This window comes from Aotus nancymaae, unplaced genomic scaffold (assembly GCF_030222135.1).
Source record: "Aotus nancymaae isolate 86718 unplaced genomic scaffold, 86718_ANA_hifiasm-v0.15.2.pri h1tg000010l, whole genome shotgun sequence".
Lineage (NCBI taxonomy): Eukaryota > Metazoa > Chordata > Mammalia > Primates > Aotidae > Aotus > Aotus nancymaae.
The window spans coordinates 78,563,105-78,579,747 of record NW_026988421.1 but is presented as its reverse complement, the minus strand read 5'-3'; the positions used below and the strand labels follow the sequence as shown (position 1 = coordinate 78,579,747).

Sequence of the window (16,643 nt, the reverse complement as noted above, 5' to 3'; positions counted from 1 at the left end):
CTGCTAAGCCAGATTAGGAAACCTCCCGTCATGGTATCTGATTACCCTCCTTATCTTCTGCCACCCTCCAGCTGATGTCTCATCACCTTGGCCTGTCTTCAGCAAGAAAGACTTCCACATTCCCATTCTTGCTCTACAACTTAGGAACATAATAAGACATTTAAATTTTTTGATAACACCCTCTTTCCTTTTCCATGTAAATCCTATTCAGCCGGTAGAGAAATATATTGTATATCATCTGTTTTTTTTCTACAGAGCTTTTGAGAAATTATCAATAGACAATTTGCTTTAAATGTCCCATGGAACAAGCTTCTAGAATAATTTCACTCTATAAAATAGTTAAATTTCTACTGTTAATTCAGGAATTATCAGGGAGTGATTCAAGATTGCTAAGGGTTCACCAGGTCTGTTAAAATGTGCATGATTACACCCTCTCAACATATAAAGAAATTCAAAATTGACATTATAATACCAGAGTTATGGCATAATACAGTGAAATAATCAGGGACTATTAATACATGCTGCTATTTGTTTCAGATCTAAATGATCACAAAAGAATGTTGTGGTTTTTTACTTACTTACTGGCTTATTTGTTTTAGCTTGCACCCGTCTTTCTGTTATGTTTTCTCCCCTTTGCGAATCGCTACCTGGAACGCACACTTGCCAACAGCATCACTCTCTACCCACTTCTCCTTTATGTCATCCCTGGAAACCAGCAAACTGGCTTAATGTAGCTCTGTGGTTCAAAGTCTATAAAAATAAAAAGGCTGCATCTGATGGATGGACTGAGACTGAAAATATAAAAACTGAACATATCTTCCATTACAATCAAGTAATTGTTGTACCATGATATTGAACTTTTTTTTTTTTAAAGGCCACTTTAAGGAGAAGGGAAAGATGACAAACTTAAATGAGTCAACCCAGGAAAAAACAAAGATGGGTGGAGCTAAAAAGTAAACACATCTCAAATGCCTACTTAACATTTCTAATTTAATAGGCTAGAATGCAAAACACATTATCTTACTTGTCCATCGTCTCACAAACTTGCTCCTCCTGAATTCCTCATTTGGCTTATTCCACAACTGTGTAAAAGAAGACATTCTGCCATACCTAGTAAGGCTGATGGTGTCCACAGCCAAGACTCAATTCTAGCTCTACGTATATAACCTAGAGAACCTTTTATACTTAGCTACCACGAGCCACGCAAAAGAATATTTACAGCAGTATTTTTTTTCCACAGCAAAAACTAGGTGAAACCGGAGTGTCAAGCAATAGTAAAATAGACTGTAGTACATTCATAATTTATATCACCTAATAGTGAAAATTAATGAAACTCAGCTAACTATGTCAATATAAGTAACACCTCAAAATTGTAATGTTAAATAAAAAATCAAGTCCAAGAAGAATACATACAGCATAATGCCATTCATATAAAGCTCAAAGACAGGAAAAGCTAAAAAAAAAAAAAAGTATATTAAAGGTACAACACAAATGTGCTAAAACTTAAGAAAAAACTAAGGGAATAACATCAAATTTAGGAGGATGCTTACCTCTGGGAAGGGAAGGGTAATTGTCTTAAGGCATGAAGGAGTTCAAAGTTGCTGTAACATTTCTTAAGATAGAAGGTTGGGCCAGATTTATTCATTTATTGTTATTATTTAAAATGGGTATATACATTATAGATAGGTAGATAGATAGATCCTTGTAAGATTAAACCTATCTAGAGCAGATATGGTTAATCTATGCCCACATTACATAAATGTCTATTACTTTATGTAAATGTACATAAATGTCTACGACAGCACTTTCTGTAATTTTGTAATATAACATACTAACAAAATTAAGTGTAAACTATAAAACTGTATTTTGAAATTTAAGGACACAGTATCACAAATCTTTAACAGCAATATGTTAAAACAAATACTAAACTATTATATAGTGGAAAATACAACATGTAAAAAAAATTTGCTTCCCCTCCTAATATAATACAATGGAAAATACACAATGCCATCTATATAGTACTCATTCCAAACTATTTTATTTTAATCTAGTCATGAAATATAATCAGCAAATTGTGGGATAACTTTTATATATGAAAAGAAAAAATATAAGATTTCATAAAAGACCACTGTGGGTTGGTAGGTGGAGGTGGGGTAGTGGCTTATTTTACATTAAAGGAAACTAAAGAGGGCCGGGCGCGGTAGCTAACACCTGTAATCCCAGCACTTTGGGAGGCCAAGGCAGGTGGATCACAAGGTCAAGAGATCGAGACCATCCTGGTCAACACAGAGAAACCCCGTCTCTACTAAAAATACAAAAAATTAGCTGGGCATGGTGGCACGTGCCTGTAATCCCAGCTACTCAGGAGGCTGAGGCAGGAGAATTGCCTGAACCCAGGAGGCGGAGGTTGCGGTGAGCTGAGATCGCACCATTGCACCTCTAGCCTGGGTAACAAGAGCGAAACTCGTCTCAAAAAAAAAAAAAAAAAAAGGAAACTAAAGAAATATGACAGCCAAACAGCGTGGGTGGGTGGCGGTGTGTGTGTGTATATTTCCTTGATTGATTTCTGGATCAAATATAGATTTCTCTCTCTCTCTCTCTCTCACTCTCTCTCTCTCTATATATATATACATACATACACACACACACACACATATATATACACACATACATACATACACAGATATATTTTTAACTTTGGTTTCTAGATCAAAAACTAAAACATCTATAAAGAATTCTTCTGGGGGGGAGAAAATAAATAAAGTTTAAATAGGGGTCATATGTTAAATAATATTGTATTAATACTGTATCTCTTCAGGAAGACAACCTTGTTCTTAGGATACACATGCTAAAATGCTTAGGAGTTAAATGTCAAGATGTTTGCAGCTTACTTTCAAATGGCTCAGGGGAATAAAAAAGTATGTATGTCTTTACTAACAGAGAGAAAGAGAAAGCAAATGACGCAAATGTTAGCAACTGACCCACTGAGTTAGTGAAAGACACAAGGATGTTCACTATACATTTAACTTTTCTATCAACTTGTAAATTTTTAACAATTTGCAGAAAATACATATTTGACTAGTCATGGGTAGTAATTTTATATACAAAGCTTAAAAAACAGTGTTAGTATGACAGAGCTTATTAAAATCAAACATTAATATATTTATAAGCAAGTCCCAAAGATCTTTCCTCCGTCCGTAATTTTAAAACTTTTCTTCTGTAAGCTGTGAATTATAAGTTGAATGAAAGGCCAGCACGATGGCTCACACCTGTAATCCCAGCACTTTGGGAGACTGAAGCAGGAGGATCACTTGAGCCCGTGAGTTTGAGACTAGTCTGGGCAATAAAGCGAAACCACATCTACACAAAAAATGTTAAATTAAGCCAAGCATGGTGACACGTAACTGTAGTCCCAGCTACTCGGGAGGCTGAGGTGGGAGGATAACTTAATCCTAGGAAGTTGAGGCTGCAGTAAGCGATGACTGCGTCACTACAATCCAGCTTGGGCAAGAGAGTGAGACTCTGTCTTCCAAAATAAAAAGGTTGAATGAAAAATTAATTTTTGCTTAAAAGGTCAAAGATTATGTCTGTGCTTCAGAAACAATATCATAAGCAATTTGAGGGCAAGGACTTTTATTTTGCCAATTCAATTATACTATATATAATTCATAAAGATTTTATTTTACACTGCTAAAATAGATAAAACCATAGCATTTTCAGAGACTGAGGTGGGAGGATCGCCTGAGTCCAGGAGGTGGAGTCTGCAGTGAGCTGTGATCACGCCCCACTGCACTCCAGCCTAGAAAACTGAGTCCTGTCTCAAAACAAAGAAACAAAAAAGAAAAAGAAAAAGAATGTCATTTCCAAATGTCCTATTATTTCTAATATATTTTAAAAATAACATTTCTAAATGTCCTATTATTAATAGAATATATTAAAATTTATTTCTCAAAATAGATTTCCTAATGATGCATACTCTAAGATTATATTTAAATTATTTTTCAGGGTTGCTAAGCAGGTAGTAAGGGTGAATCAATTTCTTTATGTGGACGAAGTTTCCTGAAAAACTAATTACATTTCATAGAAAATGATAACCGTCTATCACCTTAAGGATGTACAGGTTATATCAGAATTTGGTCCAATTAAACTGTCATGCAATACTTGTTATTTACTAAAAACTTAAAATTATCTTCACAAAAAACTCAACTGTCACCCACCCAAGATGTGTGCATCAATGAGACTAACAAAATTCTAGATGGTACAGAAAATAAAATTATTTTCAATTAAGAGCATCCATGTAAAATCCATCACTTGTACAGGAATATGCAAACTAGCGATTTTAAACAGGAGAAATAGTCTAGCAATATTTCCTCCAAAAGGCCAGGTGTGGGACAGCGTTGCTACATGTCTGTGGGTGCATATACATACAGGGAAGAAAGTTTTAGCTGGGAAGCCTACATTTAAGTTCTCGTCTCTATGTGATGAGAGGCAGGTAGTTAATTACTGTACAACACTGTCTTTTAAATCTGTGAGTCACATGCCTAAGGGAGAGGCCTGGATGCAGGATGAGCAGCAACTAGGGCAATCAAGGAAGGTTTCAAAAGGAAGCAACAACAGGTTCTGAGGAGCTGCAGACAGACAATTAGAAGCAACTACCCCAACATAATGCATAATCCAGCAGCCCACCAGGGACTGCCCACCCTCTTACAAAAAGGCATCATGTACCTTTGGGACTAAGTTTGTGAGGCTAGGTATGTTTGAATTTCAGAGAATATTCTATTATCAACAAATAAGTGAGACTGAAAGAAAAAAAGAAAACACTTGGTTATACTTCCAGGATCCACTAAAGCAAATTTTGAAACATTTAAGACATAGTTTCCCGCCTGCAGGAAACATGAAATCAACATGAGGAGCCAAGACAAAGATACTCCAACTTAAATAATGGTAACAGATGATACTGCAGATGTCCTACCGCCACACACATGATTAACTGAAGAGCACTAAAGTTTATTGCTTCACAGGTGGGAAGTAATTTAAGGTGGCCTTGGAAGGATTCATAGGATTTGATAGCATGCAAGGAGGGAGTAGTGCAAGTTCAAACAGGCATTCCACAAGAGGGTCAGGGAGGGGATCCTGTGGCTGGTTATGGTCCCACAGGGGAGAGTCTGGATTCTAAGGTGGTGAAGCAGGATCATCAATGTATGGTCTGACCCAGATGATAAATATACAGCTGCCCTAAGGCCCATGCCCACAGCACACACAACTGTTCATTTTAGTTCTCCTTCCAACCAAGCATTAGAGACCTCATAGTACTTATCCATACAGAACCCTCAGCAGCCAAGATGTCAGGATGTTTGGAATTCATCTACCATTCTTTAGGAAGGAGAGTAAAGAGAAGAATGCAGGGATAAGAAAGAGCATGGGCTCTGTAGCCAGACTGAGTACCACGGTTAAGACACCTGGCTCCACCATTTACCTGTTGTAATCCTTTGACCAAGTTGTTTAACCTCCTCCATACCCAATCAGTAAAATGAGGATCAAAGGAGTTAATATAGGTGTGGCACTTAGAACAGTGCCAGACAGACAGTAAGCACTCTCTAAGTGTAAGCTAATATTATCGTTCTCTATCAATAGGAAACAAACTGTATTTTCAGAGAGTAATTAGAAGTTTATACAGAAGAATAATACAAACACTCTGAATCATTGGTAGAAACACCTTCCAGTATTTAAAACAAAACCTAATAACATCAAATAGTTGATGGTTGATTTAAGAACAAAATTATAGCAGTTAATATTTACTGAGTTCATTTATTGAAAATTTACTATGTGCCAGTTACTGTGCTAAATTCTATACACTTATTATCTTGATTAATCCTTACAATAAGCCTATGAGGCAGATACCACTAGTAATCCTATATTACAGATAAGAAAACTGAACCTCAAGCCAGGTGCAGTGGCTCACACCTGTAATTCCAGCACTCTGAGAGGCTAAGGTGGGCAGATCACCTGAGGTCAGGAGTTCCAGACCAGCCTAGACAACGTGGTGAAATCCCATCTCACCGGGGTTTAGTCAGGCATAGTGGCTCGAACCTGTAATCCCAGCTACTTGGGAGACTGAGACACAAGAATTGCATGAGCCCAGGAGACAGAGGTTGTAGTGAGCAGAGATTGTGCCACTGCACTCCAGCCTGGGCAACAGAGTGAGACTCTGTCTCAAAAAAAAAAAAAAGAAAACTGAGGCTGTGCACAGTGGCTCACACCTGTAATCCCAGCACTTTGGGGAGGCCGAGACGGGCAGATCACCTGAGGTCAAGAGTTTGAGACCAGCCTGACCAACATGGTGAAACCCCATCTCTACTAAAAATACAAAAATTACCTGAGTGTAGAGGCAGACACCTGTAATCCCAGCTACTCGGGAGGCTGAGGCAGGAGAATCGCTTGAACCCAGGAAGTGGAAGTTGCAGTGAGTCGAGATCACACCATTGCACTCCAGCCCGGGCAACAGAGTGAGACTCCATCTCAAAAAAAAAAAGAAAAAAAGAAAAGAAAAGAAAACTGAAGCTCATGGTGGTTAAGTTGCCTTCTCAAAGTCACATGGTTAATATATGGTAGAGTTGGCATTTAAACCTAGATTAGCCAGACTCTTAAACACTGTACTTATAATCCTAATGCCATACATTTTCTTCTGAAATCCTGTACCAGTTGCCCATGACTGTGATAATGGTTGTACAGATCTGTGAGTATACTAAAAACTACTAAAGTGTGCCCTTTAAATAATTGTAAGGTATGTGAATTATATCTTAATAAAGCTGTTTCAAACAACCATTATCAAAAAATAGTAAAATCAGCTACAGGGTCCTGGGGTTTTACTCACACACAGACTCAGACTAGACTAAAAAGGAAAGCTAAATTCATTTCAGATAGAAAAACAAATATTTTTAAAACAGAAAGATTTAGAACCTGTGTATAAATACATGATACATGCTGAAGTTGGACCTAAATAATGAATAAAGTGTAGATCAAGAAATATCTGTGAGGCCAGGCATGTTGGCACAGGTCTATAATCCCAGCACTTTGGGAGGCCAAGGTGGGTGAATCTCTTGAGCCCAGGAGTTCAAGACCAGTCTGGGAACATGGTTAAACCACATCTCTACAAAAAATACAAAAATTAGCTGGGTGTTGTGGTACCTGCCTGCTGTCCCAGCTACTTAGCAGGCTGAAGTGGGAGGACCACTTGAGCCCAGGAGGTCAAGGCTGCAGTGAGCTGTGATTGTGCTACTGCACTCCAGCCTGGACAGAGCCAAGAACCCGTCTCAAGAAAAAAAAAGGGAGGTGGCGAGAGGGAAGAAAAAAGAAACATCTGTGGGCAATCATGATGTCACAGTAATCCCCTTATCATCAAGTCCAATATTTTGGCAAGAGAGAGGTAACAACATGATCATACTGTTACTCACTTTTAGCAAGGGAACAGCACAAAATGTGGGCAATAGCATGTAGTGAAGTTCATGGTCTTCTGTACAGTCTCAGGGGGTATAAATGAGTGCAGCCTCTCTAGAGAGCAACTTAGCAACTCAGTGATGTATCCACCAGCCCAGCAATCCTACTAATAAAAATCCACATTAAAAAAAAAATCATGTTGTGCATCCAGATTTAGCAACACGTATGGTCTAACAACATGCTTAGTGACAGGAGAAGCAAAAACAAAAATAATGCAAACTATAGTACAGTCAGACAATATTGTAATAACAGCTGATGTTTATTAAGTTCCAATAATTATTTTTATGTGTTATCTCACTTAATACTTACAGCGACCCTAGAAGTTAGGTAAGAATGTTATCACTATCTTCAAGATGAGGAAACTGAAACCCAGAGCAGTAACTTACTTTAGGTCGCATTTCAGCAAGTAACTGAAGCCAGGATTTGAACCAGGACAGTCTCAACACTGCCACTTTGTGTAACTACAAACATTATACCACAAGAGAATAAGTACTTGGAAATATACTCACAATATATTAAGATAGAAAAAAACCAGATCACAAAATAAGCACCGTGTGATCCTTCTCTGTTTAATGCTTTTAAAAAGAGAGCGATGGAAATGATCTGCCCTCAAGTTTAGCAGTAGGTACTGCTGGTGTTACAGTTTGATAACTGTCTTTATAATTTTTTATTTTCCAAATTTTCTACTGCAGGATGAATTTTTTAAATGAGCTTCTTTAAAAAAAAATAAGTGAAAAGATGATTGTAATTTGAAACACTGCAAAAAAGAACAAGTAACAAAAACCATCCAGGCAGCAGTTAAATCTGCTACTGGGGTTGCTGATCCATTCCAGGGAAGTGGTAGCTGCCAACCGGGCAGTGGCCAGGGAGAAGTATACGAAACAGTGACAGGGGCTACACAGGCATCAACTAGCACCCTGAGGAGTCCAGAGGGGAGGGCGAGGAGCACAGTACATAGCTCTGAGGTAATGGCAGTATCAAGGGAAGGTTTGGCTGGTTTGTTTTGAACTTGAAGGAGATTTGATCAGTGTTACAACTGAACTATAAACAGTCAAGGATGGAGAGATGGATAATGAGAGGGAGGTCTCAGAAGATAAGGACTGAGCCTTAGAAAACAGGAAAACTTCATGTGAAAAAGCAGAGAAGGAAGAAAAGAACTCATACAGTGATCTGAGATGTAGACAGAAGAAACTGACAGAACTTAATTTGGTACCCTCAAGCTTCCATAAGAAAAAAAAAAAAAGGTATCATGTTCCAAACAAAAAAGGTGATTCTGGGTGCGGTGGCTCATGACTATAATCCCAACACATTGGTAGGCCAAGGTAGGAAGACTGCCTAAACCCAGTAGTTTGAGACCAGTCATGGCAAGACCCCAACTGTACCCAAAATTTTTAAAAAGTTAGCCAGGCATGGGGCACACTCCTATAGTCCCAGCTACTCAGGAGGCTAGGGTGAGAGGACCACTTGAGCCTGGGAAGTCAAGGCTGTAGTGAGCCGTGATCACACCACTGCACTCCAGCCTGGGTGACAGAGCAAGATACTGTCTCAAAAAAATAAAACAAAAACTAAAGTAAAAGCATGGGATTAGGTACAGGGTGAGAGCCAGGGTTAGTGGGAAAAGTGCTAGAAAGCAACTGGATTCACCTTTTGCCAGAGCTAGCAGAAACCATCAGCCTAATCATCACATGACCACAAATTCTCCTCTACACAATTCACATTACAGACATAAATAAGAGTATTGCAAGAAGTTGGAAAAATCATTTCCTCTTCACAGTTAACATGTACAGAAGCTACACCACTCAGAACTGAAGAACCCATGGTATGCCTGGAGACTATTACCCTATCAGTAATCTCAAGGATAACAACTACTACCACAATCCATGACACTGACGTACTAAGTGCCATTACTTTTAAGAGATGAGATGCACAGGCAAAAGAAGCACCAGGCTTCACGCATAAATTTCTAATTTTTCAATAAAAACATCTCTTCTGTACGCTCTTCAAATCTGGAGTTTCACTGATTCAGTTTCTCTAGACAATCAACCGCCCACTTTTTGCCAAAATGAGGGAGGGGTACTGAATTACTACGGTAGGGTCAGTGCTGTGGCTTAGCCACAAATGTGACCATGTGTATAATTTTAAATTTCCTAAGCAGCTTCATGAAAAAACTAAAGAGAAAACCAAAAATAATTTTAATATACATCGTATTTAACCCAATGAGCACAAGATGTTATTTAATATAATTAACATAAAAATTAAGATATTTTACATCTTTTTTTCCAAATATAGTATTACTTTAAAGTTACAGCACATCTTAATTCTGACTAGCCACATTTCAAGTACTCAAAAGCCACATGTAGCCTAGTGGTTGCCATATTACATAGAATAGGTCTAAGTGATACTGTGGTAACAAATAACCCCAAAATTTCAATGGCTTAGCACAACGGTACTTCTGCCTCATGAAATATGTCCAACATCGGCAAGCAGGGGCTATTTCCAGTTATTCAAAGAGCCAGGCTGACCACCTTGTTCCTGCATCAAATGAATCATATGACCAGGGATATACTAGGCAAGAAAGAGACCAGAGCAGCTTCATGGGCTTTTCACTATGCCAACTCAGAAGTAACACAACTTACCTCAAAGTCCACTGGCCAGCTTCAGTCACCTGATCTCACCTAACATCAAGGAGAAAAGGAATTAAATGTTCCCATCAGCCTGGGACTAAAGAAGACCTAGATGTGGACAAGCACTAAGAAGTCACTGCCACAGGCAGGCACTTGGCCATGTGGGCAGGTGTGAGGCACAGGATCTCAGCCCTAGATTCCAGGGTATCGCTATTCCATATAAAGATTTTTAAACCAGTGTTCAGCCTGAACTCTCATCTCCAGTTACAAACAAAATGAGTGCCTGCAAATCTCCGGCCTTGAGAGAGGTAAATACTGATTTGCTTCTTACATGTCCCTCTACAAGCCAAATAACAAAGAAGTCTTCGTTGGAATGAACAGTGGGCACATTTGAAGATGCAGATGGTGCACAGGGCCTGTAGCATGAGGGTTGAAGTGGACATAGCAGTCAAGCCCTGCCGAACTTGAAAATGACTAACCAGACCTCCCTTCTAGGACAGAGCCTTGCTCACACAGGAAAAAAAAAAAAAAAGAAAGAAAGAAAAAAAAAAAACCCTGCTGAGAATTAAAACAAAATTGAACAGAAAAAGGTTATCCAGAAGCTAAGGAAAGAGGAGCCCCACATAAAAGTGAGAGACAGTAATAGAAACAGGAGATTTCAAAGACAATCCGTCTTTCATAACAGAAAACAATTCTGTGAAGTTAGAAATGCTATCCTGAGTCACTGTGTATTTTTCCGAACATTCAGGAAAACGAATTTCCAATAAAACTGACCCATGGCAAAGTTTTCAGATCCAAATTTCATAGAACTTATTATAAGAAAATGGGGAAGGGGCCGGGCAGAGTGACTCACACTTGTAATCCTAGCACTCGGAGGCCAAGGCGGGTGGATTACCTGAGGTCAAGAGTTCGAGACCAGCCTGGCCAACATTGTGAAACCTTTTCTCTACTGAAAATACAAAAATCAGCCAGATGTGGTGGCAGCCGCCTGTAATCCCAGCTTCTTGGGAGGCTGGGGCAGGAGAATCGCTTGAACCCAGGAGGCAGAGGTTGCAGGGAGCCAAGACTGCGCCACTGCAATCTAGCCTGGGAAACAGAGCAAAAACTTCGTCTCAAAAAAGAAAATGGGGAAGGAATAGGGAACAAAACAACATCCTTACAGACAAATAAATTATGCTAGAAGGCCAAAAACACAAAAGAGATTAAAATTATAACCTATTATTAATATTTCAAAATGAGCTAAAAACATTAAGAAAATTGTAAGTAATAAAATAAAAAAATAAAAAATTTATTTGAGAAATAAAACCAAAGGAACAAATAAAAGGATTCTAAAGAAAGTAACAAAAATTGTTCTGATTTTTTATATAATAGGAATCCCTGGAGAAGGCAAAAGCAAAACAACAGGCAACACTAAAAACTGTAATCCAAGAAATTTTTGCCAAAATTAAGAAAAAAGAGCTAAATGTGGTGGTGCCTGTACCTCTCGGCATTGTGGAAGCTGAGGCGAGAGGATCACCTGAGCCCAGGAATTAGAGGCCAGCCAGGACAATATTCCATGACACCAGAAAAAATTTAGAAACTATGTATTTAAGGCACATATTACATACTGGAGAATACTGAGCCAAAATAATCCACACCAAGATATAGCAAAATTGCAAGATTTTTAAGGAAAAAATAAATTTGAGCATCTAGGCAAAAGCATCAAGTAACTTATAAGGAAAAAAAACTACATTAATAACAGACTTTCCAAAAGCAACATATTATATGCCAGAAAATAAAATAAAATATTCAAGGAAGGAGAACGAAAGTCAAGAATTTTATGGCCAATAGAACTTTCAAGTATAAACATTACACATATTGTCAACATACAAAAATTCAGAGAATATTGTTCCCAGGAGCCCTTCTAGAGAAATCTACTAGAAAATGAGTTTCAGAGAACCAGTGTAGGTAGAGGATACTGACATAGGACTAGAGGTGAACACTACATAGTCACCTGTAGACCACACAGGGATGAAGAGGAAGAGAGTACAAGGGCGCATAACAAGTGTGTGCTCTAACGGCAACATGACCTGATGATATATGGAATACAACTGTACAGGGAAGAGGGGGAAATGGAGAGCGCATGCAAAGAATGGTTTTAAGTGGTTTCAACCCATGGTGGGTATATTAGTATTGTTGTTGTGTAACTGTCCAAGACATAATGCGTGACAAAATAAATAAGTAATTAGCAAATATTCTACCATACCTATGTCCTTGAAAATCAGGATTCCCAGGATAGTACCACCTAGCACTATCCACTGAAAAGACTTAGAGATGAAGAATATCCCTACGACGATCCTGGCTGTGGTTTTCAAATATCATTTCCCACTGAAAAAAATCCAAGGCTTCTTGGAGATATTCCAGGTGTGAGGCAGAAATTGTAAAAGATCTTCCTGAAATGTCTCATTTTATAAGGGAGTGAGGAGACTAATCAAAGACTATTTGAGTCACTTCAGAAGAACTCAGGAGCCTAACAGAAGAGGCTCCCCTTGGCAAAAAATGAACAATTTGAGCTTCAACAAGTGTAAGAACTACAATAGACTGAACCCCAATAAATGAGTTTATAACAATTCAAAAAAAAAGGAAAGAAAATCACCTTCACAGAAGATAGGAAACCAATTCATTATTTTAAAAACTGTTAAAATTCCAACTATATGACATTTCTGGAAACAGCAAAACTGTGAAGACAGTAAAAAGATCAGCAGTTGCCAAGGGTTAAGAGGAAACAGGCAGAGAGCACAGAGGATTTATAGAGCAGTCAAACTATTCTGTATGATACCATAATGGTGAATAGCCATCACTCTGCACTTAATATATAGTATGATAATGTACAACACCAAGAGTGAACCCTAATGAAACCTACAGACTTTGGGTAATAAGGATATGTCAACGCAGATTCATCAATTGGAAAAAATGTGCCACTCTAGTGGGGGATGTTGACAGTGGGGCAGGCTATGTATGTGTGGATGGGGGGGATACGGGAACTCTTCGTACGTCTTCAATGTTGCTGTGAACCTGAAACTGCTCTAAGAAATATTCTATTTTTAAAAACTGCTAAGTAAAAGGAGAGAATCAAACATGTATCTTGTCTTTCCTACTCCCTGGAAAACTAAAAGGCATATAGCTCTTTAGGAATATGCTGGTAATCCCATTCCTAGGTACTTCGCTGGTGAAATGTAACCTATGTGCAAGCAAGAAATCTATATATGAATGTATAGAGCAGCTCTGTTCATCATTGCCAAAAACTGGAAACAACACAAAAGTCCTTCTAAAGGTAAACGAATAAAAAACTGGCACATCCATCCAATGGAATGATAATCAACCACAGAAAAGGACAACACTCTTGACACATGCAACAACCTGGATGACCCACAAAAGGCACAATGCTGGTCGGCGGTATATTAGGGCACCTGGGGGCTAGTAACGGTGGCGCCCACAGGGAAGGAGGAGGGAATGCATGAAGAGGAGCAAGGCTCCGGCACTACCATGGACTGCAGGCTGCCTAGTTCTTTTTCTCCCCTAGACTCTTCACTGCCTGAGGAATTTCCAGTTTTTACTACTGCAGCAGCTGCTACCCCAGTTCCATCTGCTGTCCTAACCAGGAGCCCCCAGCATGGAAATGCAGCTCCCCGTCTCCCCTCAGCAGTCTGAGTGTAAACCCTGTCAGTGCTCTCAGGAGCTGGTGGTGCAGAAGAGCTGGCGGTGACCCAGGAGTCCGGTCTAGCCCACCACAAAGAATTCACCATGACCTGCCAAGTGAAGCGTTTCATTGAGATCGGGTGTGGACTCCCACCTGGATGGTCTTCAGAACTAGAGCCCAGGCTGCACCTGGGATTCTCTACGAAATTCAGTGGGAGAGAAGATTCTGTCCCTCCACAGTTGCTCCCTGGGCGCCCTGGACCCTTCCTGCTGCCGTGTACTCAGTGAGCACTCTGAGGAGCAGGCCTTCCATATCAGCTACCTGGATATTGAGGAGCTGAGCCTGGGTGGATTTTGCCAATGTGTGGTCTTGAAGTTTCTCCCCACAAACTGCTTACTAGTTACAAGGGGGAAAATAGTAATCATAGAGAGAAGAAACTGGACAACACCTTGACCATGTGATCAAAATTAACATGACCAATAACAGGTAGGACCTAGTATGCTTCTGAGTCTGATACCCTGAGAAGGTCACATCGTCATTTATGCAGACTTCTGGCCAGAGATGTACTACCTGAATCTAATGATGAGAAAATACCAACCCCAAAGTGAGGAATATTCTATAATAACTGGCCTGGTGTTCTTCAAAAATGTTAATGTCATGAAAGACAACAGGTAGCTAAGGAACTGCTTCAGAGTAGAGGAGATTAGAGAGGCAGGACAACCAAATGCAATATGTGATTCCAGATTGAATCCTCCCACTGGAGGGGAAAAATGCTTAAAAAAAAAAAAAACCCTCAGTTGGGACAACTGACAAAACTAGAATATAGACTGCAGACTGAAGTGCCGTCTCAATGTTAAACTTCCTGAATTTCATAACTGAAGTATGATTACATAGCAGAGTATCCATGTCCTTAGAAAATGGAAACCGAAATAGTAAAGGTAAAGGGGCATAATATATATACCTCACTCTCAAAAATGTGTGTGTGTGTGTGTGTGTGTGTGTACACAGGTAGGAGAGAAGAGAGAAGCAGAGAATTATAATGCAAATATAGGAAAATGTTAAAAATTGGTGAACATGGGTATAAGAAGTACAGGCGTTCACAATGGTATTCCTGCATCTTTTCTAAGTACGAAATGATTTCAAAATAATAAAAATAAAAACATAAATGAATTAAATTCATATATTTGTTTGTTTGTTTTTGTTTTTTGAGACAGAATTTTGCTCTATTGCCCAGGCTGGAGTGCAATGGCATGATCTCGGCTCACTGCAACCTCCGCCTCCCAGGTTCAAGCGATTCTCCTGTCTCAGCCTCCTAAGTAGCCTGGATTGCAGGCATGTGCCACCACACCCGGCTAAATTTGTATTTTTAGTAGAGATGAGGTTTCTCCATGTTGGTCAGGCTGGTCTCAAATTCCCAACCTCAGGTGATCCGCCCACCTCAGCCTCCCAAAGTGCTGGGATTACAGGCGTGAGCCACCGTACCCGGCCTAAATTCATATATTGAAGTTCTAACCTCCAGTACCTTAGACCATAAATTTGTAAACAGGGTCTTTACAGAGGTAATTAAGTTAAAATGAGTTTATCAGGGTGGGTCCTAATCCAATATGACTAGCATTCTTATAAAAAGGAGACATCTGGATATGACACCACAGACATGGGGAGAGACAGGGATGAAACTGCCATCTAAAAACCCAAGGAACACTTGAGGCTACTGGGAGTTAGGAGGGAGGCCAGAAGCAGATCCTTCCCTGGTCCCTTTGGAGGGAGCATGGCTCTGCGGACACCCGTATTTTGGATACCTCGATTTTGGAAGTTTAGCCTCTATAACTGGGAGACAATAAATTTCTGCTATTCTAAATCCAAACAAACAAACATAAAACATGGTAAGTTTTATAGCATAAAAACACCTACAAACATGAAGCTAAAGTAAATTCCAAACTTTTTATAGATATGAGACATACTTGACCAAATAAAGGTGTTTAAAAACACAAATACTTGGGTTATCTCTGGTGCTCACAAAATAAAGATTGAGGAAATCATCAGACACCAACCTTGCACTACACTTGATCTTAGCCGAAAGGCCGAGAAGCGATCCAACCTTGCACTATAAAGAAAACCATGTGTGGCCAGCCGCGGTGGCTCACACCTGTAATCCCAACACTTTGGGAAGCAAAGGTGGGCAGCCACTTGAGGTCAGGAGTTCGAGACCAGCCTGGCAAACAATGGTGAAACCCCGTCTCTGTTAAAAACATAAAAATCAGCCAAGCATGCTAGCACATGGCTGTAGTTCCAGCTACTCGGGAGGTTGAGGCAGGAGAATCACTTGAACTCAGGAGGTGGAGACTACAGTGAGCCCGGATGGCACTACTGCACTCCACATAGCAAGACTCTCTCTGAAAAAAAAAAAAAAAGAAAGAAAGAAAAGAAAACCATGTGATATAGAACACTAACCAAACCCATACATTATCCCATAATAAATGCTTCTAATGTAACTAAGTCCCAATTGTGAATATATTAAAACTTATTTAGCGAAGTTATCATTATTTAAAGATGATATATTTTTAAACCCCTAAGAGAATAAACGGAAAAATTATTAGAAAAAGAAAGTTAAACATGTCGAATAATTTAATAAAAATTAATAGGTTGACTATGTATTAACAAAACTGGTTAGAAAATTTAGTAGGAAAATAGTATCATTCACAGTAGCACCCAAAAATATAACACACATGAGAAAAATTACAGAACTTTACTGAAAGTCAAAAAAAACACAACGTAGGAAAGATGACACGCCTTTTTATGAAACAGTAAACTATATACTGTAAAGATGGTGGTCCTCTCCAAAT

The 16,643-nt window shown here is 39.2% G+C and overlaps 1 protein-coding gene and 1 pseudogene across 5 annotated transcripts in view; both read right to left on the bottom strand.

Moving 5' to 3' along the window:
* The window catches only part of BMPR1A (bone morphogenetic protein receptor type 1A), a 164,989-nt gene that overhangs the window by 99,049 nt on the left and 49,297 nt on the right, over positions 1-16,643 (bottom strand). Inside the window, exon 1 of one of the 5 annotated variants that reach the window (XM_064374413.1) lies at positions 6,377-6,462. The exons of 3 other annotated variants lie outside the window; for them this stretch is intronic. The gene's annotated coding sequence lies outside the window, so the exon portion shown is untranslated. Of the gene's footprint in view, positions 1-582; positions 793-6,376; positions 6,463-16,643 lie in introns of those variants that run through there. One more of the 5 variants, XM_012472616.3, reaches the window with a different exon arrangement.
* On the bottom strand, positions 15,718-15,893 carry LOC135274118 (U2 spliceosomal RNA; annotated as a pseudogene).